General features: G+C 45.5%; 1 protein-coding gene across 2 annotated transcripts in view; it reads right to left on the reverse strand.

Annotated features, from left to right (window-relative positions):
• The window catches only part of NCK1 (NCK adaptor protein 1), a 171,580-nt gene that overhangs the window by 139,551 nt on the left and 4,100 nt on the right, over positions 1-27,929 (reverse strand). The window contains exon 2 of one of the 2 annotated variants that reach the window (XM_038748090.1): positions 25,822-25,912. The gene's annotated coding sequence lies outside the window, so the exon portion shown is untranslated. Of the gene's footprint in view, positions 1-16,451; positions 16,483-25,821; positions 25,913-27,929 lie in introns of those variants that run through there. The other variant, XM_038748098.1, reaches the window with a different exon arrangement.

Raw genomic sequence — 27,929 nt, forward strand, 5'->3', positions numbered from 1 at the left:
GTTGTTGGGTAGGGACAGTCTCTATATATAGTCAACTTGTACTTCCCAAGCACTTAGTACAATGCTCTGCACACATTAAGCGCTCAATAAATTCGATTGAATGAATGAACGTACCCGGGTCCTTCTGACCCCCAAGGCTGTGCTCTAGCCACTAGACCACACTGCTTTTCTACCAAATACCGTAATAACCTCTTTCAGGAAATACGAATAGGCTGCCTTGGTTGAGAAAACGCTCGCATCTCTCTTCCAATCCCATCCCCCCATTACAACCATGCCACCCCGGGGCGGGGGAGGAAGCACTTGCATCACTTCCAACTGCTTAAAAAGAAACATCTGCTCCAGTCAAGGGAGAGATGATTAACTTTAACATATGGGAAGACACTAAGTCAGCAGGAGGAAGTCTGTAGACATTTTAAGAAAACAAAATTCCTTCGGTCTGACAACTCCAAATGGGGACCACAAAATTAGTCCGAAAAAAATCGAGTCACTTTTCAGCTATATTATTTAATTCATCATCTGATCTGTCAGACGCCTGCTTAGCGCTTCAGAGATGAGAAAAATGAGTTATCCCTGGACGCTCCTTTACATCTGCAGCAGAGTCTGGGAGAAAAAAAATCTGCCAGAGCAACAGGGGGTATGGTTAGATAAAATAATCTTAACATTCAGGTAGTCCATTCGTATTATAAATTATTTCATTATTATATTAACGTCTGTCTTCCCCCCTACGCCGTAAACTCGCTGTGGGCAAGGAGCGGGATTACAACTCTGTCAAACTGTACTCTCTCAAGCGCTCAGGACTCTACACACAGTAAGCGCTCGATAAATACCCACCGATGTCGAGGATGACTGAAGTCTGGCTTTCGTAAAAGGGCTGGCTTCTATTTGGTCTGGTTATGGGAGCATTTTGAGGTCCAACTCCCTCCCGCCCCAAGGCTCAGGGTCTTGGCCAAGAGGAGATGGGGGCACCTGGGGCTAATAGAGGAGCAGGACCCCACCGCTGAAGGGGGGAGCCGGGAGGGAAACAGTGTGTCTGAACTTCTGTTTTGGGCTCACTTTCATTTTGGAAGGCAACGGTTTCCTGGGCCTCCCTCCTGCGGCTGGGCCGCCTTCTCAGGAGTGTTGTGGGCAGGGATCGTCTCTCTTTATTGCTGTATTGTACTTTCCCAAGCGCTTAGTACAGTGCTCTGCACACAGTGAACGCTTGAATGAATGAATGAGCGTGGGGTCTCTGTGGGCACTGTGGGGAGTGTCGGGAGGAAGAGGATGGTGACCGGTGGAGTGAGAGGCAGCGTGGCCTAGTGGAAAAAGCACGGGCCTGGGAATCAGAAGGATGTGGGTTCTAATCCCGGTTCCGCCGCTTGTCTGCTGCGGGACCTTAAGTGAGTCACTTCACTGCTCACGGCCTCGGTTCCCTCATCTTTAAAGTGGAGACTAAGACTGTGAGCCCCATGTGACACTTGGACACGATGCCCAACCCAGTTAGCTTGTATCCACCCCAGAGCTCCAAACAGTGCTTGGCACATTGTAAGCACTTAACAAATACCATAATTATTATTATTATTATTATTATTATTATTATTATTATTATTACTAGTTAGAGGTGACTACGTACACACGAGATTTTAAGGGAATTGTCATCATCATCATCATCATCAATCGTATTTATTGAGCGCTATGTGCAGAGCACTGTATTAAGCGCTTGGGAAGTACAAATTGGCAACATATAGAGACAGTCCCTACCCAACAGTGGGCTCACAGTCTAAAATTGTCCTGCAGAGAGACAAGTTGCAAGACTAAGGCTACGCCCTTGGCTGGGCTTTTCTACCAGAATTCTTTAAACCGTATCTTTAAATGATAAAATTATAAATCACTTACTGATATTAATGTCTGTCTTCCCCTTTAGCCTCAAAGCTCGTTGTGGGCAGGGTATGTGTCTGCTAACTCTGTCGTACTGCACTCTCCCAAGGGCTTAGCACAGTGCTCCCCGCACGGTACGTGCTCGATAAATATCACTGATTGACAGAACTCCTCCAAATCAGAGGGGGCGGACGGGGGAGAGAGGGAGGAGAGGCTCATAAATCCAGTGGGGGAACAGGGTTTCCTCCAAAGGAGTCCCGCTTCTCTCCTTTAGTTATGTGCTGAGTAAGGAAGCCCACGTTGCTCCTTCCCTCCCTCGCCGAGAGGTCTCGGGCGGAGCCTGGGGGAGGCCGGGGGAGGAAGGAGGAAGAAGAAGAGGCAGGGAGAGTCAGAAGAGAAAGTAGGAGGAGAGAGAGCGAGAGCTTCATCTTCCGCAGGAGCGACAGAAAGTAGACTGTTACTTAGCCTGGGAGCCCCTTTGCGGGACGGGGACTGTGTCCAACCTAATTCACTTGTATCAACGTCAGCGTTCGGGTCAGTGTTGGACGCGAAGTAAGCGCTTAAATACCACCCAAAAAAGTCGGCGAAGGGGGCCTTGGTGAAAGGGATGATGCAACTTACTAGGATGGGAGCAACCCTGCCTCGTTGGCCTCACCCGGCAGAAAGGCTGGAAACTGCCCAGGGCTGTGGCAGGGTTCCCCTCCTCATCGGCTCTAAAAGCTATAATGACAGCCGTACTAAGAATGCTGTTCGTTACCGGTTGACTGTGTCAACTACGGGACCCAGATTGCCACGGTCACACAGAGCAAGCAGAATTAGGATTAGAACCCAGGTCCCCTGACTCCTAGGCGCGTGATCTTTCCACTAGACCACCCGGCTTCCAAAAGTGGAGAGCCACCAGTGACCTTTTCCTTCTTAACATGCATTTAAAACTATATCTTTACTACGGTGTAACAGATAGCTGGGTCCTCTCCTCCTCAGCATGTCCTGATTATTATTATTATCACTGTTATTACAATATTTGTTACAGTATGGTAAATAATAATTATTATTATTACGGTATTTCTTAAATGCTTTCTATGTGCCAAGCACTGCTCTATGCATCGGGATAGATAGGAGACAATCAGGTTGTCCCACGTGGGACTCACAGTCTCAATCCATCCCCATTTTACAGAAAACACAGAGAAGTGGAATGACTTGCCCAAGGTCACACTACAGACAAGTGGCGGAGCCGGAATTAGAACCCATGACCTTCACACAGTGCGGGATTCACTCATTCAATCAATCAGTCGTATTTTTTTGAGCGCTTACTGTGTGCCAAGCACTTGGGAAGTCCAAGTTGGCAACATCTGGAGACGGTCCCTACCCAACAGTGGGCTCACAGTCTAGAAGGGGGACTCGTAATCGTATATTACCTATTTACTATTCTATTTATTTTATTTTGTTAATTTGTTTGGTCGTCTGTCCTCCCCTTCTAGACTGTGAGCCCACTGTTGGGTAGGGCCCGTCTCTATACGTTGCCGACTTGGACTTCCCAAGCGCTTAGTACAGTGCTCTGCACACAGTAAGTGTTCAATAAATACGATTGAATGAATGAATTCCGACTCCCAGGACAGTACTCTATCCGTTAGGCCACGGTGCTTCTCAATATTATTACTATAATTCCTCGGTTTGCTATTACCAAAATTCCCTCACATTAATTAGTTCATTTCAACCCTCAGAACAACCCTGTGAGGTAGGGAGACAAGACCTGCATTATTACCCCCATCTTACAGATGGGGCACAGAGAAGTTAAGTGACTTGCCTACAGTCACACGACAGGCTAACAGCGCATCTCGAACTTGAACCCGGGTCCTCCGGCTTCTAGATGGCACCGTCTCTTCACCACCCTGCTTCCCCTAATGCTTTAAACTTTTATACTTTTATTGTACTTCCCTAGCGCTTAGTACAGTGCTCTGCACACAGTAAGCACTCAATACATACGATTCAATGAATGAATTTTGCATCACCCTTGCACATGAATTTGCACCATTTATTCACCCCTCCCTCAGCTCCGCAGCACTTACGTACAAATCCATTATTTATTTATATTAATATCTGTCTCCACCTCTAGACTGCAAGCTCATGTGGGCAGAGAACGTGTCTACCCACTCTGTACTCTCCCAAGCACTTGGAATGGTGCTCTGCACATCATTAGCACTCAATAATAGTAATAATGGCATTTATTAAGTGCTTACTATGTGCAAAGCACTGTTCTAAGCGCTGGGGAGGTTACAAAGTGATCAGGTTGTCCCATGAGGGGCTCACAGTCTTAATCCCCATTTTACAGATGAGGTAACTGAGGCACAGAAAAGTTAAGTGACTTGCCCAGAGTCACACAGCTGACAGTTGGCGGAGCTGGGATTTGAACCCATGACCCCTGACTCCAAAGCCCGTGCTCTTTCCACTGACCCACGCTGCTTCTCAATAAATACCATTGACTGACTGCCCCCAAAACGAGTCATTTCAAGCACTGAGCAGTTAAAAATAAGATGCCATTGCCACAGTTTACAATATAATAAAAACTATGGTATTTATTAAGCGCTTATGTGCCACGCACTGTTCTAAGCGCTGGGGTAGAAACAAGATAATCAAGTTGTACCACACGAGGCTCACAGTCCTAATCCCCATTTTACAGCTGAGGGAACTGAGGCACCGAGAAGTTCAGTGATTTGCCCAGGGTCACACAGCAGACAAGTGGCAGAGTGGGATTAGAACCCACGTCCCGACTCCCAAATCAGTGCTCTTGTCACTAGACCATGCTGCTTCTCATATCACTCCTATGACATACCACTGGCTATATGCAGTCTATTTTCTCTGGGCCTGGATCTTTCCTGCTCCTGAAATCTCAGAGGGAGTTTTATCCCTAAATTCTCTGAGCAGATCTGAGCTCGACGTGGAGGTAGTAGTTCTAAAGGTGTCCAAATTCAAGGTGAGTCTACAGATTACACAGATCCACAATATATTTATATTGATGTCTGTCTCCCCCCTAGACTGTGGGCTTAATGTGTCTATTTATTATACCATACTCTCTCAAGCGTTTAGTGTGGTGCTCTGCACACCATAAGCGCTCAATATATACAACTGAATGAATGGGGCTTAGTGAAATCAATATAGCTCAAAGTTTAAATTGAATAACTGTATCTCTTAAAAACGATAACAAAGATGTCTGAACTGACCCTACTCTGCTCATCTTAAGGGGACTTAAAGATAAAAAAAGAAGGGAAAAGTTATGATGTATTACTTTTGAGGGTGGTACTGGGGAAGGGAAGTGTGAATCTGTTAGAGGTTATGAGCTGAACTAATCCCAGCTTCATCTATATGATTGAATTTCTGCAAACCTGCTAAGCAAGTGTTAAAAGAAAAACAACTCATTCTCCAACCCATTTACATTTTAAGCATCCTGTGTTTTATAGCAGGTGCTGCAGTTGCTCTAGCTGACTTCAAAAATTACTTCGGGATTGAACAGCAGGTACAGGCAGTAAAACAGCATGAAACAAAAGAGCTCCAGGAGAAATTAAAAAAAAAAAAAAAAACAAAAACAGACTGCTTACCATTTCAGCTAACTATATTTCAAATGTTGTTAAAAATGCAAGTGTTCGGCTTATTCTATTACTTCCCACAAGACACTCATACAGAACTTTTCAAACACTCTTCAAGAAAAGTGCTTCTGAGCCAACGGGAATTATGGGATCTAGCGGTACAACGTCCTTCATATAATTAAGAGAAAATGTGAGTTTTTTCTCGTCTCTGTTTTACTCTCAGATTACAAGTGTGATATTTTCAAAGCGTTGCAGAAAAACCAAGAGTTCCACTGCTCAAAGCAATATCTAAACGAGGAAGTACGTTTTAATTTCAAACACCCAACAGTCCAATAGGATGTAAATACCACGGAAATTTGCATTCCACTTGAATTGATCCTCCCTCGCACTGGGTTACACCAAATTCAGATTATTTGCCTTTACTTTAAATGACAATGCTTTTCATATCTTATCCAACAAGCACCTGCATTGTAAGGACTTCCTGAAATAACCACATCCCTTCACAAGTGTAAGTGTCTAACTAGAACAAATTGCCACCGCGTTGCAAAGTATTTGAGACCTCTCAGAGAAGAAAATTCCTACTGAAGACAATATTTTAAAAAAACAGCGAGATAAATCGCACTGAGAATCTGTAACAAGTTAGTCCTCCAACATTCCACCCGGAGCCGCGCCTTGGAAAAGTAGTTTTTGAGTGCCAATATTTCCCCCACATCTTCCTCTCTATCGTAACTTACAAAGAGTAGTTATTAAGATCTGCATGGACATCTATGGTCTCCACCAAAGCGACCAGCAGCCAAATATCCTGCTCGAGTTCTGATATGAGAAGCAGCGAGGTTCAGTGGATAGAGCCTGGGCTTTGGAGTCAGAGGTCATGGGTTCAAATCCCAGCTCCGCCAATTGTCAGCTATGTGACTTTGGGCAAGTCACTTAACTTCTCTGGGCCTCAGTTCCCTCATCTGCTAAATGGGGATTAAGACTGTGAGCCCCCAGTGGGACAACCTGATCACCTTGTAACCTCCCCAGCGCTTAGAACAGTGCTTTGCACATAGTAAGCGCTTAATAAATGCCATCATTATTATTATACCTGGCCTCTTTCTCTTTGCACTGCCTTTTCTTCCCTACACCTTGCAACTTGCCTCATCCTGATAAGACAGACAAGACCTCACTTTCTGGACTTCTTAGCCACCCTGACCTTCTCAAAAGCTGTCTCGTGACTGATGAAAAATATCAAATCCACACAGACTGTCCTTTGACCTGCTGGGTTTGCTTTATTTTTTTTTACAGTATCTGTTTGTTTTTATGGTGTTTGTTAAGCTCTTACTCTGTGCCAGGCACTGTACTAAACGCTGGGGTAGATACAAGTTAATCGGGTTGGACGCTGTCCCTGTCCCACCTAGGGCTTACAGTCGTCATCCCTATTTTACAGATGAGGTAACTGAGGCAGAGAAAAGTGAAGCGACTTGCCCAAGGACACATGGCAGACAAGCGGAGGTGCAGGGATAAGAACCCCGGTCCTTCTGACTCCGAGACCCATGGTCTGTCCACTAAGCCACGCTGCTTCTTATTTCCTCTTAAAATACTGCTTGTTTCCTCTCCAGTTGCTCATGTCACCTCCCCTTCTTAATTACAGATCTGCAGACCAAATCAGCAGATTTCACTTAATCCTCCAACTTCCTCCCAAAGCTCGTTAGACCTTAAACCACCCACTTCAAAGTAGCCAATTCTTGCAGCAAATCTATTGTACAAGGGGAAAGAGTTACACTCTCCTTGGGTCCTAAAAAAAGGGTATGGGGTAAAGTCCTTCAATTGTGAAATATCTTAAGGCCCAGCCCATGCTCAGCCCCAAACCTCTGGGCCTGAACGAGACCTAACCTTGCTTTTGAGTATTATTATAATAATAATTGTGGTATTTGTTAAGTGTCTGCTATGTGCAGAACATACGGTCTTGAGTTCTGGGGTAGATTCAAGATAATCGGATCAGAGACAGTCTCCATCCCAGATGGGGCTTAGTACAGTGCTCTGCACACAGTAAGTGCTCAGTAAATACGACTGAATGAATGGGGCTCCCCATCTAAATAGGAGGGTGATCAGGAGTTCAAAGCCATTTTTGGATAAGGAAACTGAGGCGTGGGGATGTTAAAGGGACTTGCCCAAGGTCATCGAGCAGGTGAGTGGTTGGAGCCGGGATTACTACCCAGGCCATCTTCCAGTCCATGTCCTTCCATGATCCGGCAGGTCTGCTGACAAAGAGGGTCCACTTTGTCTAAAACAATTAATAATTATAATAATAATGGCATTTATTAAGCACTTACTACGTGCAAAGCACCGTTCTAAGCGCTGGGGAGGATACAAGGTGATCAGGTTGTCCCACGGGGGGCTCACAGTCTTAATCCCCATTTTACAGATGAGGTAACTGAGGCACAGAGAGTGAAGTGACTTGCCCGAAGTCACACAGCTGACAATTGGCGAGCTGGGATTTGAACCCCTGACATCTGACTCCAAAGCCCGTGCTCTGACCACTGAGCCACGCTGCTTCCCCAATGCCTTGCCCATTCTGGCCAGGACAAACCCACAGAGAATGAAAACCACCAGAGGAGCACAACCCACCCCACTCATCAGGCCTGATGCTATTTTTCTGCAGCTTGGCCTAGAGCTGGGCTCAGTCACTCATATTTATTAAGCGTCTACTGTGTGCAGTGCACTGTACTAAGCACTTGGGAGACTACGACACAACAATATAACAGACACATTCCCTGCCCACAAGCTTACAGTCTCGGTCCCCTCAACGGTTCTAGCCGGGGTTTTGGCAACAGGTAACGTGAAGAGTCGCCCTTCGGTTTGAGGATGACACTGCCCGCGGTGAGACTGAATCCCTGAGAAAGTACCTAAGATGTGGAATTTCTCACCCGCTCTATCCATGAAAATACTGTGGTATTTGTTATGCGCTTACTGTGCACCACGCACTGTACTAAGCACTGGGGTGAATAGGAGCAAACGGGGTTGGACGCAGTCCCTGTCCCACGTGGGGCTCACAGACTCAATCCCCATTTCCCAGATGACATCACTGAGGCCCAGAGAAGGGAAGTGACTTGCCCAAGGTCTCACAGCAGACAAGTGGCAGAGCTGGGATTAGAACCTATGACCTTCTGTCTCCCAGGCCCGTGCTCTATCTCCCATGCCCCACTGTTGGGTAGGGCCCGTCTCTACATGTTGCCAACTTGTACTTCCCAAGCGCTTAGTACAGTGCTCTGCACACAGTAAGCGCTCAATAAATACGACACTGAATGAATGCTTCACCACTGCTCCCTCCCCAACTTGGAAAGCCACCGCTGAGTGTCCCTACCCAACAACAGGCTCACAGTCTAGAAGGGGGGAGACAGACAACAAAACAAAACATGTGGACGGGGGTCAAGTCGTCAGAACAAATAGAACTAAAGCTAAATGCTCATCATTAACAAAATAAATAGAATAGTAAATACGTACAAGTAAAATAAATAGAGTAAAAAATCTGTACAACCTGAGATCAATACAGGAGATTATTATCTTAGTCGACTTCTGGTGAAAACCGTGGAGTGGGCACATCATCTCCCTGAGGGTCAGGAGGCATCGCGTAAGGAAACCACAGTTCCCCAGAAGCCCACCACTGTCTTGGGCAAAGTAAGCGTCGAGCTTTCGAGCTCCTACCTAGTGAAGTACCAGCAGGGCATCTTATGAACAAATGTAGCTGGTCACCTACAAACCCCCTTATCCGACTGGACGTTATCCACCTACTATTATCCAGCGCTTACTACAGTGCCTGGCACACAGAAAGCGCTTAACAAATACCATAATTATTACTAGATTGCGAGCTCCCTGAGTGTGAAGATCCATCTACCAACTCTGCCATATTAGAGTCTTGCAAATGCTTAAGACAGTAAACACCACTGGATGACTGAAGGGGAATGTGTGTGTTCATGGTTGTAGTGTACTCTCCCAAGCGCCTAGTACAGTGCTCTGCAGACAGTAAGCACTCAATAAATGCGACTGAATGAATAAACACCTGCCTATCAAATCAGCGAGGTTAAAACATGTAATTATAGTTTATTTTCCTATCAGCCAACCCTGGATGAACCCTAAATGGTCGGGTGCCTCCATTAAATTGGGAAGCTTTTTCCCCGATAATTTTAGCGCTCAATAAATATGACTGAATGAATGAAAGTATTAACCTGGGGAGTCATGCTTGCTATAAATTCCCCGAAGCAGCCTTAACTTCAATCCTTTTTTCCCACCCCTCATGTGGCAAAGGTGAGTGACAGGGTACAAAGAAAACCGAATGCAACAAATGCTACACTTGGTTTCATTTAGCAACCTGGGCAGCCAGAGTAAGTAGCCTTGCCTTAGTCAATCAATCACTTGTATTTACCGAGCACTTACTACATGTACAGCACTGTATCTCTTCCCACTTCCCCACCCTCAGAGCCACCCTGGGGCTCAAATCAATCAATCAATCAATCAATCGTATTTATTGAGCGCTTACTATGTGCAGAGCACTGTACTAAGCGCTTGGGAAGTACAAATTGGCATCACATAGAGACAGTCCCTACCCGATAGTGGGCTCACAGTCTAAAAGGGGGAGACAGAGAACAGAACCAAACATACCAACAAAATAAAATAAGTAGGATAGAAATGTACAAGTAAAATAAATAAATAAATAAATAAACAGAGTAATAAATATGTACAACCATATATACATATATACAGGTGCTGTGGGGAGGGGAAGGCGGTAAGGCGGGGGGATGGAGAGGGGGACGAGGGGGAGAGGAAAGAAGGGGCTCAATCTGGGAAGGCCTCCTGGAGGAGGTGAGCTCTCAGCAGGGCCTTGAAGGGAGGAAGAGAGCTAGCTTGGCGGATGGGCAGAGGGAGGGCATTCCAGGCCCGGGGGATGACGTGGGCCGGGGGTCGATGGCGGGACAGGCGAGAGCGAGGTACAGTGAGGAGATTAGTGGTGGAGGAGCGGAGGGTGCGGGCTGGGCAGTAGAAGGAGAGAAGGGAGGTGAGGTAGGAGGGGGCGAGGTGATGGAGAGCCTTGAAGCCCAGGGTGAGGAGTTTCTGCCTGATGCGCAGATTGATCGGTAGCCATTGGAGGTTTTTGAGGAGGGGAGTGATATGTCCAGAGCGTTTCTGGACAAAGATAATCCGGGCAGCAGCATGAAGTATGGATTGAAGTGGAGAGAGACACGAGGATGGGAGATCAGAGAGAAGGCTAGTGCAGTAGTCCAGACGGGATAGGATGAGAGCTTGAATTAGCAGGGTAGCGGTTTGGATGGAGAGGAAAGGGCGGATCTTGGCAATGTTGCGGAGCTGAGACCGGCAGGTTTTGGTGACGGCTTGGATGTGAGGGGTGAATGAGAGAGCGGAGTCGAGGATGACACCAAGGTTGCGGGCTTGTGAGACGGGAAGGATGGTAGTGCCGTCAACAGAGATGGGAAAGTCAGGGAGAGGACAAGGTTTGGGAGGGAAGACAAGGAGCTCAGTCTTCGACATGTTGAGCTTTAGGTGGCGGGCGGACATCCAGATGGAGATGTCCTGAAGGCAGGAGGAGATGCGAGCCTGGAGGGAGGGGGAGAGAGCAGGGGCAGAGATGGAGATCTGGGTGTCATCAGCGTAGAGGTGATAGTTGAAGCCGTGGGAGCGAATGAGGTCACCAAGGGAGTGAGTGTAGATTGAGAACAGAAGGGGACCAAGCACTGAACCTTGGGGAACCCCCACAGTAAGAGGATGGGAGGGGGAGGAGGAGCCTGCAAAAGAGACTGAGAAAGAACGACCGGAGAGATAAGAGGAGAACCAGGAGAGGACGAAGTCTGTGAAGCCAAGGTCAGATAACGTGTGGAGGAGAAGGGGGTGGTCCACAGTGTCAAAGGCAGCTGAGAGGTCGAGGAGGATTAGGACAGAGTATGAGCCGTTGGATTTGGCAAGCAGGAGGTCATTGGTGACCTTTGAGAGCGCAGTTTCCGTGGAATGAAGGGGAACCATCAAATCACTAGCATGAGCCTGAGGGACCTGTTATCACCCCAAGAATTAGGGGGGTGGGGAGGGGGGATTCGGGGTATCCTTTGGGAGACAATTGTTGGTATGAAGCTCCTCCACTCCCTTAGGAATTCTGGCTAAATCATCCATGTGTCTGACCCCGTAAGAACCATTTTTTGAGGAAGAGGAATTCCAGAAAACACTCCACACCATGGGTCCCTGGATCAAGGAGTTCCAATCTAACTTCCAAAATTTGGTTGAATGGGACTATCAGTCCTCCAAGACTTTCAAGGGCAGATTGACACCGCTGCCATATACTTCAAAGTTAAATTATGAGGAACGGGATTACAGTTTTGAGAATTCCGATGCATCACATTTAATAAAGGTTTGCATTTAGGTGAAGAATGTCAAACCATAATAACTTTGGTATTTTTTTAAGCACTTACTATGTGCCAAGCACTGTACTGAGTGCGGGGGAAGGTACGAGATAATCAGGTTGTGCACGGTCCCTGTCCCAGCTGGGGCTCACAATCTAAGTAGGCTGGAAAACAGGCAATGAATCCCCATTTTCAATATGAGGAAACAGGCACAGAGCACTTAAGGGACTTGCCCAAGGTCACAGACTAGACAAGTGGCAGAGCCACTTATTTGACTATCACCTTTCACTATTTGGACTTTGAAAACTTTTATAAAGAATGTTTCCCTATTTGCAATGCTTAAATTAGACAAAATAATATACTGGATTTAACACACTTGGGTCCTTTAGCATTTTCTATTATTTATTTAGCATTTTCTATTTATTTTATTTTGTTAGTATGTTTGGTTTTGTTCTCTGTCTCCCCCTTTCAGACTGTAAGCCCACTGTTGGGTAGGGACTGTCTCTATATGTTGCCAATTTGTACTACCCAAGCGCTTAGTACAGTGCTCTGCACACAGCAAGCGCTCAATAAATACAATTGATGATGATGATGATGATTTTCTCCTATAATAAATCAATTACTGGCTCATTTGTGACCCTCTTGGTGACCTTCAGAAAAGACAGTGCTGGTCTAGAAACAGAAACACAGTAGAAAGGGCTCTCAAAAAGCAGCAAAAAGGGATCCAAGGTCACTACCTTCTTGATTGTGAGTCTTCAGTGACACCTCTACAACCCTTTTTCTCTAAAGAGGCTATAACTACTTGATGACCAATGAATATGGCCTGGATATTCAGGGCTCTATCTGATTGAAGCCAATTTCTACCACCCAGGATGACTTTTTTTTCCCCCACGAGGGTTAAACCCAGAAGCATTTTTTTTTAACATTTTGTTAAGGTCCAGATATTGCCAAGCTTATAAAAGGGCTGGACCACAGGGTAGGAGGTGGAGCTGAAAAGCCAGTTAAGACAGAGAGAAAAGGAGATGGCCAAAGGCAATGAAAGAGATGAGGGAAAAAACCAGGGGTGGGGAGAGTTACGGGAAGCAGAGCCAGAAAGAAGAGGAGAAGGAAAGGCAACAGAACAAGAGCATGGGAGAAGGAAATTTAGATCACCTTCTGTCTCCCCCTCTAGACCATAAGCTTGTGGTAGGCAAGGAATATGTTGTAAGCTTCTCTTACAACAGAGTTGGCGTGGCTCAGTGGAAAGAGCCCAGACTTTGGAGTAAGAGGTCATGGGTTCAAATCCTGGCTCTGCCAATTGTCAGCTGTGTGACTTCGGGAAGTCACTTCACTTCTCTGTGCCTCAGTTCCCTCATCTGTAAAATGGGGATTAAGACTGTGAGCCCCACATGGGAGAACCTGATCCCCTTGTATCCTCCCCGGCACTTAGAACAGTGCTTTGCACACCTTCTAGACTGTGAGCCCGCTGTTGGGTAGGGACTGTCTCTATATGTTGCCAACTTGTACTTCCCAAGAGCTTAGTACAGTGCTCTGCACACAGTAAGTGCTCAATAAATACGACAATGAATGAATGAATGAACAAATACCCAAATTATTATCATTGTTATTATTATTACTCTCTCAAGCATTTAGTATGGTGCTCTGCACAAAGTAAGGCTTGATAAATATTGATCGATTGATTGATTGGGTCAAAAAGAGGAAATGGTGAAGACAGAAAGGAAAAAACAACAAATAGAAAGATACAACCCCCCCACCCCGCCCCTACCCAATCTAAAAATGCAAAAGCTCCCTCCACACCACTAGAAGCATTCATTCATTCAATCGTATTTATTGAGCGCTTACTGTATGCAGAGCACTGTACTAAGAGCTTGGGAAGTACAAGTGGGAAACACACATATATATTATATATATATATATATATATAAAAGCAGTAGTGGCAGGGATTCCTGTGGTCACCACGGCTCAGGCTATTAATAAGAATCATTGTGCTATTTGTTACGCATTTACTACATGCCAACTGTTAGGTACTAAGCACTGAGATAGACACGAGATCATCGGGTCGGACACAGTCCGTGTCCCTCATGGGGCTCACAGTCCAAGTAGGAGGGAAAACAGATTTGAATTCCCACTTTACAGATGAGGAAACTAATGCACAAAAGAAGTTAAAGACTTGCCCTAGTTCACACTGCAGGCAAGGGGAGTTGGGGGAATCTGTGTTCTAATCCCAATTATACCCTTTCCACTAAGCCACACTGTTTCTCTACCTCAGGATACCTCAAAACCGAGATTTAGACACTAGAATTTGACATCTTACTAATGTAGGCAAGGCTTCCTTTAAGGCACCTACAAATACCAATGTTGCTGTGATGTCAAGCACTCAACCACTGGAAAATGGAATTCAGCGGTAAAGTCTAATACTGCTGCCACGTTATGGGGTCAATCATCTTTATCAAAGATGATGATGATGATGACAAAGGACAGGGTTTGAATTTCTGTTTTGAATTTGGCAGAGAAGCAGCGTGGCTCAGTGGAAAGAGCACGGGCTTTGGGGTCAGAGGTCATGGGTTCAAATTCCAGCTCGGCCAATTGTCAGCTGTGTGACTTTGGGAAAGTCACTTAAGTTCTCTGTGCTTCAGTTACCTCATCTGTAAAATGGGGATTAAGACTGTGGGCCCCCCGTAGGACAACCTGATCACCCTGTAACCTCCCCAGCGCTTAGAACAGTGCTTTGCACATAGCACTTAACAAATGCCATTACTGTTATTATTATTAGGTGAAATTTGTGATTCTGAAGACCCGATGTGGGTTTTTTTTTGACATACAGTATATATAGAGAGTATATAGTATATAGTATATAGTCATAGTTTGTACTTGAAGGCACCACAGGCAGTGAACTTCACCCAAGAGGGGGTGTCTGACTGAAAAGGCCAAAATGGAACCCACAGTTCCAGCCACAACGGGTAACAAAAAAGGCTGTCCCTTGCGCTAATAGCTTCTGGCACAATTTGTGCTTTTGCCTCCTTGTCTCTCGTTCCTTGTGAAGCTTAAGTTCAAAAAGAGCTGCTCCTTTCTCGAGCGCAGTACACCATGCTGGTCTCCCCCGATCAACTGACTCCTAGCTTTCAGTGAGAATGCAGCACTGTCTGAAGCTCTGTTTTGCCATTTTCTTAAAACGTTTCCTCCGCCCTCCCTGCTTTTGGTTTCCCAATCTGAGCTCTCCGTGCAACCAACTGCTTGGCTATCCTGCTGTTGCTCACTCTCCTTATATGTCGCACCCGGAGAAGCTGGCTGAGATGTGTATAAGCTTCAATGGGAATTTTGATATGGCCTGCTGAGCAATGTACTTCCTGGCCAGCCCTTACAATATCTGAAAAGCATTTCTTGACCTTCGACAAAAGTGCTTTTGGTAGAAAATAACTACTAAGTAGAATCCAGTCAATTCTCTTTCCCCTTTCTTCCTGTTATTACACCATACAGTCATTGCTTCACCCTGGCAGGGAACGACATGCTGAAGCTATTTTTCTGTTGCTGCCAAAAGACGTCTCACTGGCGGAGAGGGTAAGGGAGAAGAGAGAAGAGGAAGAGCTGGAGAGGGGAGGACAAAAATTCAACTCAGCTTCCTGCCCCATGACAACTCTTTAAATATCTCTGAGACAGCACAGCTTTTTAAGAAGTTGCTACAAAAGCCCCACAGAATGGGTACATCTTTTTGTTATGGGAAAAGTATTCTTCCCAGATTGTAGATGTGATTAGTTCCTGCAAAACAGGACCATACATCCTTTGGATAAAATGCTTGCGGATAAAACGCTTGCTACTCTATTTATTTATTTTACTTGTACATATCTATTCTACTTATTTTATTTTGTTAGTATGTTTGGTTTTGTTCTCTGTCTCCCCCTTTTAGACTGTGAGCCCACTGTTGGGTAGGGACTGTCTCTATATGTTGCCAACTTGGACTTCCCAAGCGCTTAGTCCAGTGCTCTGCACACAGTAAGCGCTCAATAAATACGATTGATGATGATGATGAAAAAAGAGAGGTGTGTCTACCAAATCTGTTGTATCGTACCCTCCCCGGCATTTAGGACAATGGTCTGCACACAGTAAACGCTCAACAAAGACAACCGGCTGATACAAAATTGACGGGGAGAGCCGATTGTAGGGCTTCTAAAACAGAGTCAGATTCTTGGAGAGAAGTCCTGAGAACCTCCTGGAGAGATCATAAAGATCAGAGCTGTGGAACAGTCAACAGTAACAGGTTAAATCCATTTCTTTCTCCTGGGTCCTTTTCTTCTATTTGCCTCTCTCCAGCCAGGCTTTAAAATCTATTACAATACAGAAGGAGCTAAGGAGTTTCAAGTATCTGCTACTGACAGGGCTATCTGCAGGTGGGCTGTGTGTGTAGCAGTGATGGGATTATTGGAGGACAACAGGGAACCATGAGGGGAATTTGAGAAGCATTGGCCTGGAGCATGGAGTGGGAAGATGTGGGGAGGAAAAAAAAAAATCAAAGGAAAAACTGAAAAATTGGGTCACAGATGCTACAACAGACAAGCCGCTAAAATGTCTTGGGAATAGGACTTGTAGGACTGCAAAGCTGAGTCAGATAGTTTGATTGTTCAGCTTTTCTTACCACAATCATCTGAAAATCTACAACACAGCACGACAGCAATCCTTTCAGTAACTGTCTTCTTGGCAGGACCTGACCTGGGCTTGAGAACTTCATCGGGTGTCATCTGAAGTCCTTTGCTTGGTCCTGATTATTTAACTAAGCAACCCTAGAAACAAACAAATGCTCTTACTGGATTGGGTTAGTGATTTAGATTTGTGGGTTTTCTTAAAACGGTCAGGTGTGTACTCTCAAGTAGTACAAATTTGTACTGTCAAATAGCTGAAAAAGCATGGCTCTAGATTATGAGAAGCAGCATAGTGGACAGAGCACGGGCCTGGGAATCAGGAGGGTATGGGTTCTATTTCCGACTCTGCCACTTATCTGTTGTCTGACTCTGGGCAAGTCACCTCACTTCTCCGTGACTCAGTTCCCTCATCTGTAAAATGGGGATTGAAACTGTGAGTCCCATCACCCCACCTAGCCTAGCCCACACGTCCTACCTCTGGTCCAGAATGCCCTCCCTCCTCAAATCTGCCAATCACATTTTCCCCCTTCAAAGTCCTACTGAAGGCTCATCTCCTCCAGGAGGCCTTCCCAGACTAAGCCCCCCCCCAAATTTCCTCTGCTCCCCCTCCCCTCCCAATCACCCTGACTGGCTCCCTTTGCTCTGCCCCCCGGCCCCCCGACAGCACTTGTGTGTATATGTACATATTTATAATTCTATTTATTAAATTAATGACGTGTATATATGCATAATTCTATTTATTTATATTGATGCTATTGATGCCTGCTTACTTGTTTTGATACCTGTCTCCCGCCTTCTAGACTGTGATCCCACTGTGGGCAGGGATTGTTTCTGTTGCTGAATTGTACTTTCCAAGCGCTTATAGTATAGTGCTCTGCACGCAGTAAGCGCTCCATAAATACGACTGAATGAATGACAGGGACTGTGTCCAACCCGATTTGCTTGTATCCACCCCTGTGCTTAGTAAAGTGCCTGGCACATAGTAAATGCTTAACGAATACTCTTACTACTATCTCAGATGAACTACAGCACTGTTCAAAAAAAAAATCCCACAAACCTAAATCCTTTAAACAAATCCAGTAAGAGATTTGCTTGTTTCTAAGGCTGCTAAGTTAAATAATCAGGACCAAGCAAATGACTTCAGGTGACACTCAATGAAGTTCTCAAGCCTAGGTCAGATCCTGCCAAGAAGACAATTACTGAAAGGATTGCTACAAAGCTGTGCCGTAGATTTTAAGATGACTGTGGTATGAAAAGCTGAACAATCAAACAACCGTTCGCTACTAGATTGCAGGAAAATGAGATACCTTATATTCAAAAGTGCCTCATATGATGCCAGGACTGATCTATTTTTGTCCCACCCTATTAAATTGACAGAACACCACACTTGACTGGGATGCAGGTCAGCATATGGTCAAACTAGCTCAAGGTTTCACTTCTTTGGTGGGCAGGGAGCAGAGAGACAACGAGGAAGAAGACATCCACAAATACTGAATACTGATTTTTTAAAGAAAAAATTGAATAGGACTGTATTCCTCTCACTCCACTAAATATTTCAGCTCAAGATGTCCACAAGGTTTAAAAGGACAGAAGGTTGCTTTTTTTTAATTGGCCTCAGATTTAAGGTACCTGGAAACATCTGAAGAAACCCATCTGTTCATTTTGGCCTATTTACACGTTCTGAACCGGTGGACTCTATACACCGACCTCGAAAAATACACACGTAAAAAACGGAGGACTGGTAAATGGGTCTTTCCAGTTTGACGTTCGAGGCGAAGCTTAAAGGCTACATGCGCAAGGTGGCCAGCGGTGGGTTAGAAATTACACATTTTAAGCACTACAGATGGGAAAAAAAAAGCACCTCAAACTATATGAGGAAAGTAATACTAGCTGGGCGATACGGTGACATTTCTAATTACAAAATTGAAACACCAGACCCCTCAACCGACCAATTAGAAAATCAATCTTGAACAAATCAGCAGTAACATAGAGAGGGACCTCACGTCGATCGTTTAGTTTTGTAACAATTGACTATTCGGAACCTGGACACGTAAAGCCACCTTGTGCGAAAAAAATTAAACGTCGGGTAAAAATATACTGTCAACGTACGTAAAGATTCAGTCAAATGTAAGCATCCTTTGCTCCAGATACTTCAGAACAGCGATCAGAGAAGCAGCGTGGCCTAATGGAAAGAGCACGAACCTGGGAGTCAGAGGACCTGGGTTCGAATCCCAGTTCTGCCAAAGGCTTGCTGTGTGTCCTCGGGCAAGTTACCTAACTTTGCTGTGCCACAGCTCTCCTGTTGTCCCTCCGTCTTAGAATGTGAGTCCCACGTTGGACAGGGACTGTGTCCAACCTAAATAATATATCTACCCCAGTGCCTAGAAGAGTGTTTGACATATAAATACCACTTGAAAAAAAGAAATTAAAGCATTCTAAGTCCACCTAATTTGGGCACACAGCTATAGGCCCTCAGCTTTAGAAATCCCAACCCTCCCCACTTCAGCAATGGAGCTTGGTCTGAGCAAAACCAGCCGGCGGGCGAGCCCCTTAATCAGTGTCTCAGGGTCTCAGTCTGTAGGGAGGAAGAAGAACCATTTAAGAAGCAGAAGTTCCAGCTGTCCTCCGGGTTAATAATTCTGCTCTTTAAACCTTGTCTAGAAACCTTCTTTAATCCCCAAGCCACCTCCCGAAGGGGCAGCCCAACATCAGTCAATTTCCTCCCAACCTCACGCAGCTTAGGGATAGCCCCAGTGCAGATCAGAAAAATCCATACAATTAATTAATAATGGTATTTGTTAAGCACGTACTATGTGGCAAGCACTGCTCTAAGCGCTGAGGTAAATACAAGGTTGTCCCACGTGGGGCTCACAGTCTTAATCCCCATTTTACAGATGAGGTCACTGAGGCCCAGAGAAGTGAAGTGACTTGCCCAAAGTCACACTGCTGATAAGTGGCGGAGCCAGGATTAGAACCCGTGACCTCTGACTCCCAAGCCTGTGCTCTTTCCACTGAGACACACTGCTTCTCTTGAGCCACGCTGCTGCTTCCTAGTCCTTAGACGAGGAGAAATAACTTTTAACAATGCTATTTTTCCTCCTTAAAATCAACGCATCAATGGTATTTACTGAGTGTTTACTATGTGCAGAGCGCTGTACCAAGCAATCGGGAGAGTACGATACAACAGAGTTAGCAGCCCGATGCCCTGCCCACAGAGAGCTTAGTCTAGAGGAATATTGTCCTGATGAGGAAACAGGCCCATGCGATCACTCAGTGGCGAGGCTGAGATGAGAACCCAGGTCTCCTGTCTCCCAGGCCATGCCCCCCTCCTGGATGCTGCCCCTCCAATCAGTCAAATGGAAGCTCAAATAAACATTAATAATAATAATTCTGGTACTTGTTAAGTGCTTACTATGTGCCAGGCACTGTACTAAGCACTGGGGTGGAAATAATTGAATCGGGTTGGACACAGTTCCTGTGGGGCTCACAGTCTCAAACCCCATTTGACAGATGAGGTAACGGAGGCCCAGAGAAGTGAAGTGACCTGCTCAAGGTCACAGGGCAGACAAGTGGAGGAGCCGGGATTAGAACCCATGACCGTCTGACTCCCAAGTCCAGGCTCTATGCTCTATGCCATGCTGCTTCTCATGCGATATCACAGGAAAAGCTCCATTTGGAAACTGGAAATGATGGCTATAACTTTTCCTGCTTCAGTCAGGGCCAAGCCAACTGTCTGGCGACCCTTATGGTTACTTAGTTACGGTTACTCAAGCGCTTAGTACAGTGCTCTGCACACAGTAAGCGCTCAATAAATTCATTCATTCATTCAATCATATTTATTGAGCGCTGTGTGCAGAGCACTGTACTAAGAGCTTGGGAAGTCCAAGTTGGCAACATACAGAGACGGTCCCTACCCAACAGTGGGCTCACAGTCTAGAAGGGGGAGACAGAGAACAAAACAAAACACAAAACAGAACACTTAACTTCTCGGTGCCTCAATTACCTCATCTGCAAAATGGGGATGAAGACTGTACGATTGATTCATTACTACAGAAGCCCCCTCGGTAGGAGGAAGAGCTCCAAAGCTCCCCCCGAACCCGGAACAGGGGCGGAATGTGTCGGAGCCGTGAGGAATGTGCAATGGGAGTGAGGCACCTAGGAATCTCCTAGGACACTGTCTTAGGACTCACCACGGCCTTTGGCCTAAAACAGGGATGGGGGGTTGGCAGGGAGTGTGCACAGAGAGAAGACTGTAAGCTCCTGGAAGGCCAGGTCTTTTTTTTTTTTTAATGGCGCTCCCCCGGGTTTTCTCTGAGAATGCAGTAAAAAAAAGTGTCAGTCAAGGCTACCTCTCGGTGGAAAACTGAGTTGAGCCGCTGGTAGGTCTGTGATTGAGAGAGGAGGGGCTCTTTTTTGAGCAGGAGCTTCAAAAGGGACAAGGAGACGAAAGTCAGCCACAGCACCAGGCGCTGCGAACAACCAATGCGACAGCATGAAAGGGCAGTCTTTGTGGTTCTTAGATTGGCGGGGGGGAAAAAGGTTTCTCTAAGTTACTACCACCGTGAGCCCCCCGTGGGGCAGAAATGGTGCCCGACCCCATTGTCTTGTATAATAATCTCATCCTCCAGCACTCAGCGGAGAGTAAGCACTTCATCCATCACATATTTAAAAGTATTAACCATTTCCACTTAGCCGAAAGGGATGTTATTTTGAGGAGGAACCTGGGGCACCACTTGGTCTGGACTGCAGGTTTCACATTGGCCCTTTCGGTCCCAAATGTCCCCCTGACAGTGAAGCTCACGCACCTATACAATGTGGACAATTACAAGCTCTCCCAAAGGTCTGCAGCGTGGCTCAGTGGAAAGAGCACGGGCTTTGGAGTCAGAGGTCTTGGGTTTGAATCCCGGCTCTGCCAATTGTCAGCTGTGTGACTTTGGGAAAGTCACATAACTTCTCTGTGCCTCATTCCCTCATCTGTAAAATGGGGATTAAGACTGTGAGCCCCCGTGGGACAACCTGCTCCCTTTGTGACCTCCCCAGCGCTTAGAACGGTGCTTTGCACATAGTACGCTCTTAATAAATGCCATTATAATAATAATACTGCATTAAGGTGCTATGTAAAAGTCTCATCTCATTATACATATCTATTCTATTTTATTTTGTTAATATGTTTGGTTTTGTTCTCTGTCTCCCCCTTCTAGACTGTGAGCCCACTGTTGGGTAGGGACTGTCTCTATTTGTTGCCAACTTGTACTTCCCAAGCGCTTAGTACAGTGCTCTGCACACAGTAAGCGCTCAATAAATACGATTGATTGATTGATAATAATAATAATTGTCTGACATCGACCTCAGCCCACAAAAGGTGCTCGATAACTACTACTGAACTAAGGAAAGAAGGCACCATAAACCACCACATTTGTTAGCATTTGAGAAGCAGCGTGGCTTAGTGGAAAGAGCAGTGGAAACAGCCCAGGCTTGGGAGTCAGAGGTCATGGGTTCTAATCCCGGCTCCGCCACTTGTCAGCTGTGTGACGTTGGGCAAGTCACTTCACTTCTCTGGGACTCAGTGACCTCACCTGTAAAATGGGGGTTAAGACTGTGAGCACCACGTGGGACAACCTGATCACCTTGTATCCCACCAGCGCTTAGAACAATGCTTTGCACATAGTAAGTGCTTAACAAATGCCATTATTATTATTATTATTATTATTGTTATTATTAACATTTCCCATCGGCTGCTTATTTTTTGCCACCGCGGCCCAAGAAGAGCAGGCAGGAGTGGATGGTAAATGAGGTCGGAGGGTGGGGGCGAATGGCAAATGAGAGACTGTCCTACTAACTACTAACAATAATTATGGTATTTGTTTAGCGTTTTCTACATGAGCAGCATTGTTCTACTCACTAGGGTGAACACAAGGTAATCGGGTTGCCCCACGTGGGGCTCACAGTCTTAATCTCCATTTTACAGATGAGGGAACTGAGGCACAGAGAAGTTAGGCAGCTTGCCCAAGGTCACACAGCAAAGTGGCGGAGAGGGATTAGAACCCACGTCCTCTGATTCCCAAGCCTGTGCTCTTTCCACTACTCCATGCTGCTTCTCAATGAATTATAGCTATTAGCATTCATTCATTCAATCGTATTTATTGAGCACTTACTATGGGCAAAGCACCAAACTAAGCACTTACTAGCAGTTATGGACAGGAAAGCCCTGGCTTCTTATAATAATAATAAGAAGAAGAAGAATGACATTTATTAAGTGCTTACTATGTGCAAGGCACTGTTCTAAGCGCTGGGGAGGTTACAAGGTGGTCAGGTTGTCCCATGGGGAGCTCACACTGTTAATCCCCATTTTACAGATGAGGTAACTGAAGCCCAGAGAAGTGAAGTGACTTGCCCAAAGTCACACAGCTGACAAGTGGCGGAGCCGGGATTTGAACCCATGACCTCTGACTCCAAAGCCCGAGCTCTTTCCACTGAGCCACGCTGCTTCTTCCTACTGAATACCCAGATGAGAAGGACCTGACCAGATTTTTATGATCTGCAATAGGCATTATCATAAATGGCCAGAACACACTTTCCGTGGCCGTGTCACTACTTCGAAAAGAGAAATCTGCCCGTAGATGAAACATACATGCGGCTACTGAAAAATTCAAGTGTGGGTGTGACTTTCTCATTAAGCCTTCCTGCCAGACACTCCAGACACTAGCCGTGGTAAGCGCTTGGCCAAAGGAACCTATAGTAATAATTATTGTGGTATTCGTCCAGCGCTTACCACGGGCCAGGCACTGTGCTAAGCGCTGGGGTGGATACAAGTAAATCAGGGTGGACCCAGTCACTGTCCCACAAGGTGGCTCACAGTCTTCACCCCCATTTGACAGATGAGGGAACTGAGGCCCAGAGAAATGAAGTGACTCGCCCAAGGTCACAAAGCAGATGGGTAGCGGAGTCGGGATGAGAACCCAGGTCCTTCTGATTCCCAGGCCCGTGCTCTATCCACTAGGCCATTCTGCTTCTAACTAATGTTCAAGCCCAATGGACTCACTTAAAGGACTAGGCCTTTGCCACAAGATTAGCAAGCTGAGACCCTTCTGGAGCACTCCCTCTGTGGCCTAAAAAAACCTAGGGGCCTGCCTTTTTTCCTTCATATTTTCATTTGGATGCAGAATTTAGGCTGCTCTTCAACCCAGGCCTCAGCCATGGTTTGGTCTCCCCCGGATTATAATAGGCTCTATTTCGGATTCTCCATAATGTGACTGTGAAGCCCCTGATGGGGCTCCTTATCCATCTGCAAAAGGGGCCTGTCTGGAGAAGCAGTGTGGCAGGGGCCTGGGAATCAGAAGGACCTGGGTTCTAAACCCGGCTCCACCACTTGTCTACTCTGTGACCTTGGGTGAGTCACTTAATTTCCCTATGACTCAGTTACTTCACCTATAAAATAGGGATTAATACTGTGAGCCCTGGGCAGGACATGGAGTCTGTCCAATCTGATTTACCTTGTATCTACCTCGGGGCTTAGAAAAGTGCCAGGCGCCTAGTAAGCACTGAACAAATGCCATTAAATTTTTTTTAAAAAAACTATCCAACAGATGCTGAATACAATCGGTTCTCCTAAAACAGGAGGGTACATTCTTGACAATTCATTCATTCAATCGCATTTACTGAGCGCTTACTGTGTGCAGGGCACTGTACTAAGCGCTTGGGAAGTACAAGTTGGCAACATATAGAGATGGTCCCTACCCAACAGCGGGCTCACAGTCTAGAAGGGAGAGACAGACAACAAAACAAAACATCAATCAATCAATCGTATTTATTGAGCGCTTACTGTGTGCAGAGCACCGTACTAAGCGCTTGGGAAGTACAAGTTGGCAACATATAGAGACAGTCCCTACCCAACAGTGGGCTCACAGTCTAAAAGGGGCGACAGAGAACAAAACCAAACATACTAACAAAATAAAATAAATAGAATAGATATGTACAGGTAAAACAGATAAATAAATAGAGTAATAAATATGTACAAACATATATACAGGTGCTGTGGGGAAGGGAAGGAGGTAAGATGGGGGGAATGGGGAGGGGGAGGAGGGAGAGAGGAAGGAGGGGGCTCAGTCTGGGGCCTTAAGGGGTCTTTAAGACAAACCTTAAGGAAAGCCTTACAAGTGCTTACAAATACCACAATCAGTATTATTAGGCGCTGCACATATTGTTCACTGTTTCTTCCAACATCCCACCACATTATAGCCAGAGAAGATGGGTGCTGTACGAAAAACACCTGCCTAAACCCCCAAAAGAGTTCTATCAGAAACACAATGGGCAAAATCTGCACTACAGTGTAACTGAGTGTACTTCAGAGTGATCATCTGTAACCTCTACAGCCGAGTGTGCTTTAGTTTTTGTCTACCTACTCTCCCCACTGAAAACCTCACTGCAAAAAGAGACAACCAGGCAGCCCAGCAAATCCCTGAACTGGAATGCCCACAGCGATTCCCATACCCACTCACTCCATCACTCAATGGCATTTATTGAGCACTTACAATGCGCAGAGCACTCTTCAAGCGCTTGGGAGAGCACAATATAATGACGGTCAACGGGCTCACCAATTCATCGAAGCCAGTCCGTTTTCAGTTAGAGGTGCACCAATGAGTTTCTGAAATAACATATCTGATGGCTACTCAGGTAACTTCATCAACACTATATTTCCCTCAGGCTATCAGTTTTTTTATTCAACGTTTTTGGATTGCGCTGCCATTTTCATGGCAAGAATGGAAAGACCTGTGGCAATCCCAGAATTTCTATAAGAATCCCTCATTCAAAGCAACCGACGGAATAAAAATTTTTCACGAGTTGGATCTTGGTTTCCAGATGGAACTGAAGGTAAATTTCACATTCCTATTAAAATTATTTGATTCTGCCCAAATTTCTAGGGCTTCTCTTAAGCTGAGTGCGAAATTAGGGAATTCTACTGAAAGCTATTTGAACAATGTGTAACGCCTGCCAAAATAAGTGATCGTTTCTGATCACTTCTATACAATCAGTTATTTATACAGCGCTTACTGTGTGCAGTGCACTACACTAAGCACTTGGGAGAGTGCAATGCAACAATTTTTTGCAATTTACTTATTCTGTAATATTACTGTCTGTCTCCCCATCTAGACTGCGAGCTCATTGTGGGCAGAGAATGTGTACGTTTGTTGTACTATACTCTTCCAGTTGGTTGGTATAGTGCTTCGCACACGGTAAGCGCTCAATATGACTGAATGAATGAATGAACGAATGATACAACAGACACATTCCCTGCCCACCATGAGTTTACAACTTTCTCTCCTGCACTTCAGATCTTCAAGAAAAGTATTGCTTTGAACAACTTACATGCCAACTGAACGTTTATCGTCCCTCTCTCCAAGAAACCCCCCGGGTGGATGTGGTCTCTTCGCAAACTTGAGAATGATGAAAAATCAACCTAAAAAACAAAAAAAAAAAAAAAAAAAAAGGAAATTGCAGACGCTCTGGGAGCAAAGAGACACAGGGGACTAATCCTGGCTGGGCCGCCTGCCCGCTGTGTGACGCTGGACAAGTCACTTGACTTTTCTGTGCTTCGACTTCCTGGTCTGTAAAATGGGGGTGCCGTCCCTGTTGTCCCTCCCCCTTGGCCTGCCTGGTTGCACAGCATCTACCTCAGGGCTTAATGCAGAGGAAGCCTTTAACACACCCCACTGTTCAGTTGCACTGGGGAAGCAGGGGAACTTTTGGGGGGGGGGGAGGGAGAGGAGATTTCGGTTGGAAGGAATGTCGGCTGTGTGACCTCAGTCAAGTCACTTAACTTCTCTGTGCCTCATCTGCAAAATTGGGATTAAAAGTGTGAGCCCTATGTGGGACAACCTGATTACCCTTTACTCATTCATTCATTCCTTCAATCGTATTTATTGAGCACTTACTGTGAGCAGAGCACTGTACTAAGCGCTTGGGAAGTACAAGTTGGCAACATATAGAGATGGTCCCTACCCAACAGTGGGCTCACAGTCTATCTACCCCAATGCTTAGAATGGTGCTTGGCACATAGTAAATGCTTAATACCATAATTATTATTATTATTATTATTTTGTGGGGAGGGGATGGAAGGGAACTTTGGGGTAGGGGGCGACGGAAGGGAAGGGATGGAGGGGAACTTGGGGAACACGGGCTTGGGAGTCGGAAGGTCGTGGGTTCTAAATCCCGGCTCCGCCACTTGTCTGCCTTGGGCAAGCCGCTTCACTTCTCCGTGCCTCAGTTTCTCCAGCCATAAAATGGGTAGTAAGACTGTGAGCCCCGTGTGGGACAAACCTGGTTACCCATATCTACCCCAGCGCTTAGAACAGTGCTTGGCACATAGTAAGTGCTTAACGCATACCATTACGGAGAAGCAGCGTGGCTTAGTGGGAAGAGCCCGGGATTGGGAGGCAGAGGACATGGGCTCTAATCCCGGCTCTGCCACTTGTCTGCTGTGTGGCCTTGGGCAAGCCATTTAACTTCTAGCCTGTGAGCCCACTGTTGGGTAGGGACTGTCTCTATATGTTGCCAACTTGTACTTCCCAAGCGCTTAGTACAGTGCTCTGCACACAGTAAGCGCTCAATAAATACGATTGATTGATTAACTTCTCTGTGCCTCAGTTACCTCATCTGTAAAACGAGGATTAAGACTCGTTTTATACATACATATATGTATAAAACGTTTTATTCATACATATATATATGTATATATGTTTGTACATATTTGTTACTCATTTATTTATTTTACTTGTACATATCTATTCTATTTATTTTATTTTGTTAGTATGTTTGGTTTTGTTCTCTGTCTCCCCCTTTTAGACTGTGAGCCCACTGTTGGGTAGGGACTGTCTCTATATGTTGCCAACTTGTACTTCCCAAGCGCTTGGTACAGTGCTCTGTACACAGTAAGCGCTCAATAAATACGATTGATTGATTGATTCTCTGGGCCTCAGTTCCCTCATCTGTAAAACGAGGATTAAGACTCGTTTTATACATACATATATGTATAAAACGTTTTATTCATACATATATATGTATATATGTTTGTACATATTTGTTACTCTATTTATTTATTTTACTTGTACATATCTATTCTATTCATTTTATTTTGTTAGTATGTTTGGTTTTGTTCTCTGTCTCCCCCTTTTAGACTGTGAGCCCACTGTTGGGTAGGGACTGTCTCTATATGTTGCCAGCTTGTACTTCCCAAGCGCTTAGTACAGCGCTCTGCACACAGTAAGCGCTCAATAAATACGATTGATTGATTGATTCTCTGGGCCTCAGTTCCCTCATCTGTAAAACGAGGATTAAGACTGTGAGCTCCACGTGGGACAAATTCATTACCCTGGATCTACCCCAGCGCTTAGAACAGTGCTTGGCACATAGTAAGTGCTTAACAAATGCCATCATCATCACCATCATTATTATTATTATTATTAACTTTGGGGTAC

Source organism: Tachyglossus aculeatus, chromosome 1 (genome assembly GCF_015852505.1).
Source record: "Tachyglossus aculeatus isolate mTacAcu1 chromosome 1, mTacAcu1.pri, whole genome shotgun sequence".
Taxonomy (NCBI): domain Eukaryota; kingdom Metazoa; phylum Chordata; class Mammalia; order Monotremata; family Tachyglossidae; genus Tachyglossus; species Tachyglossus aculeatus.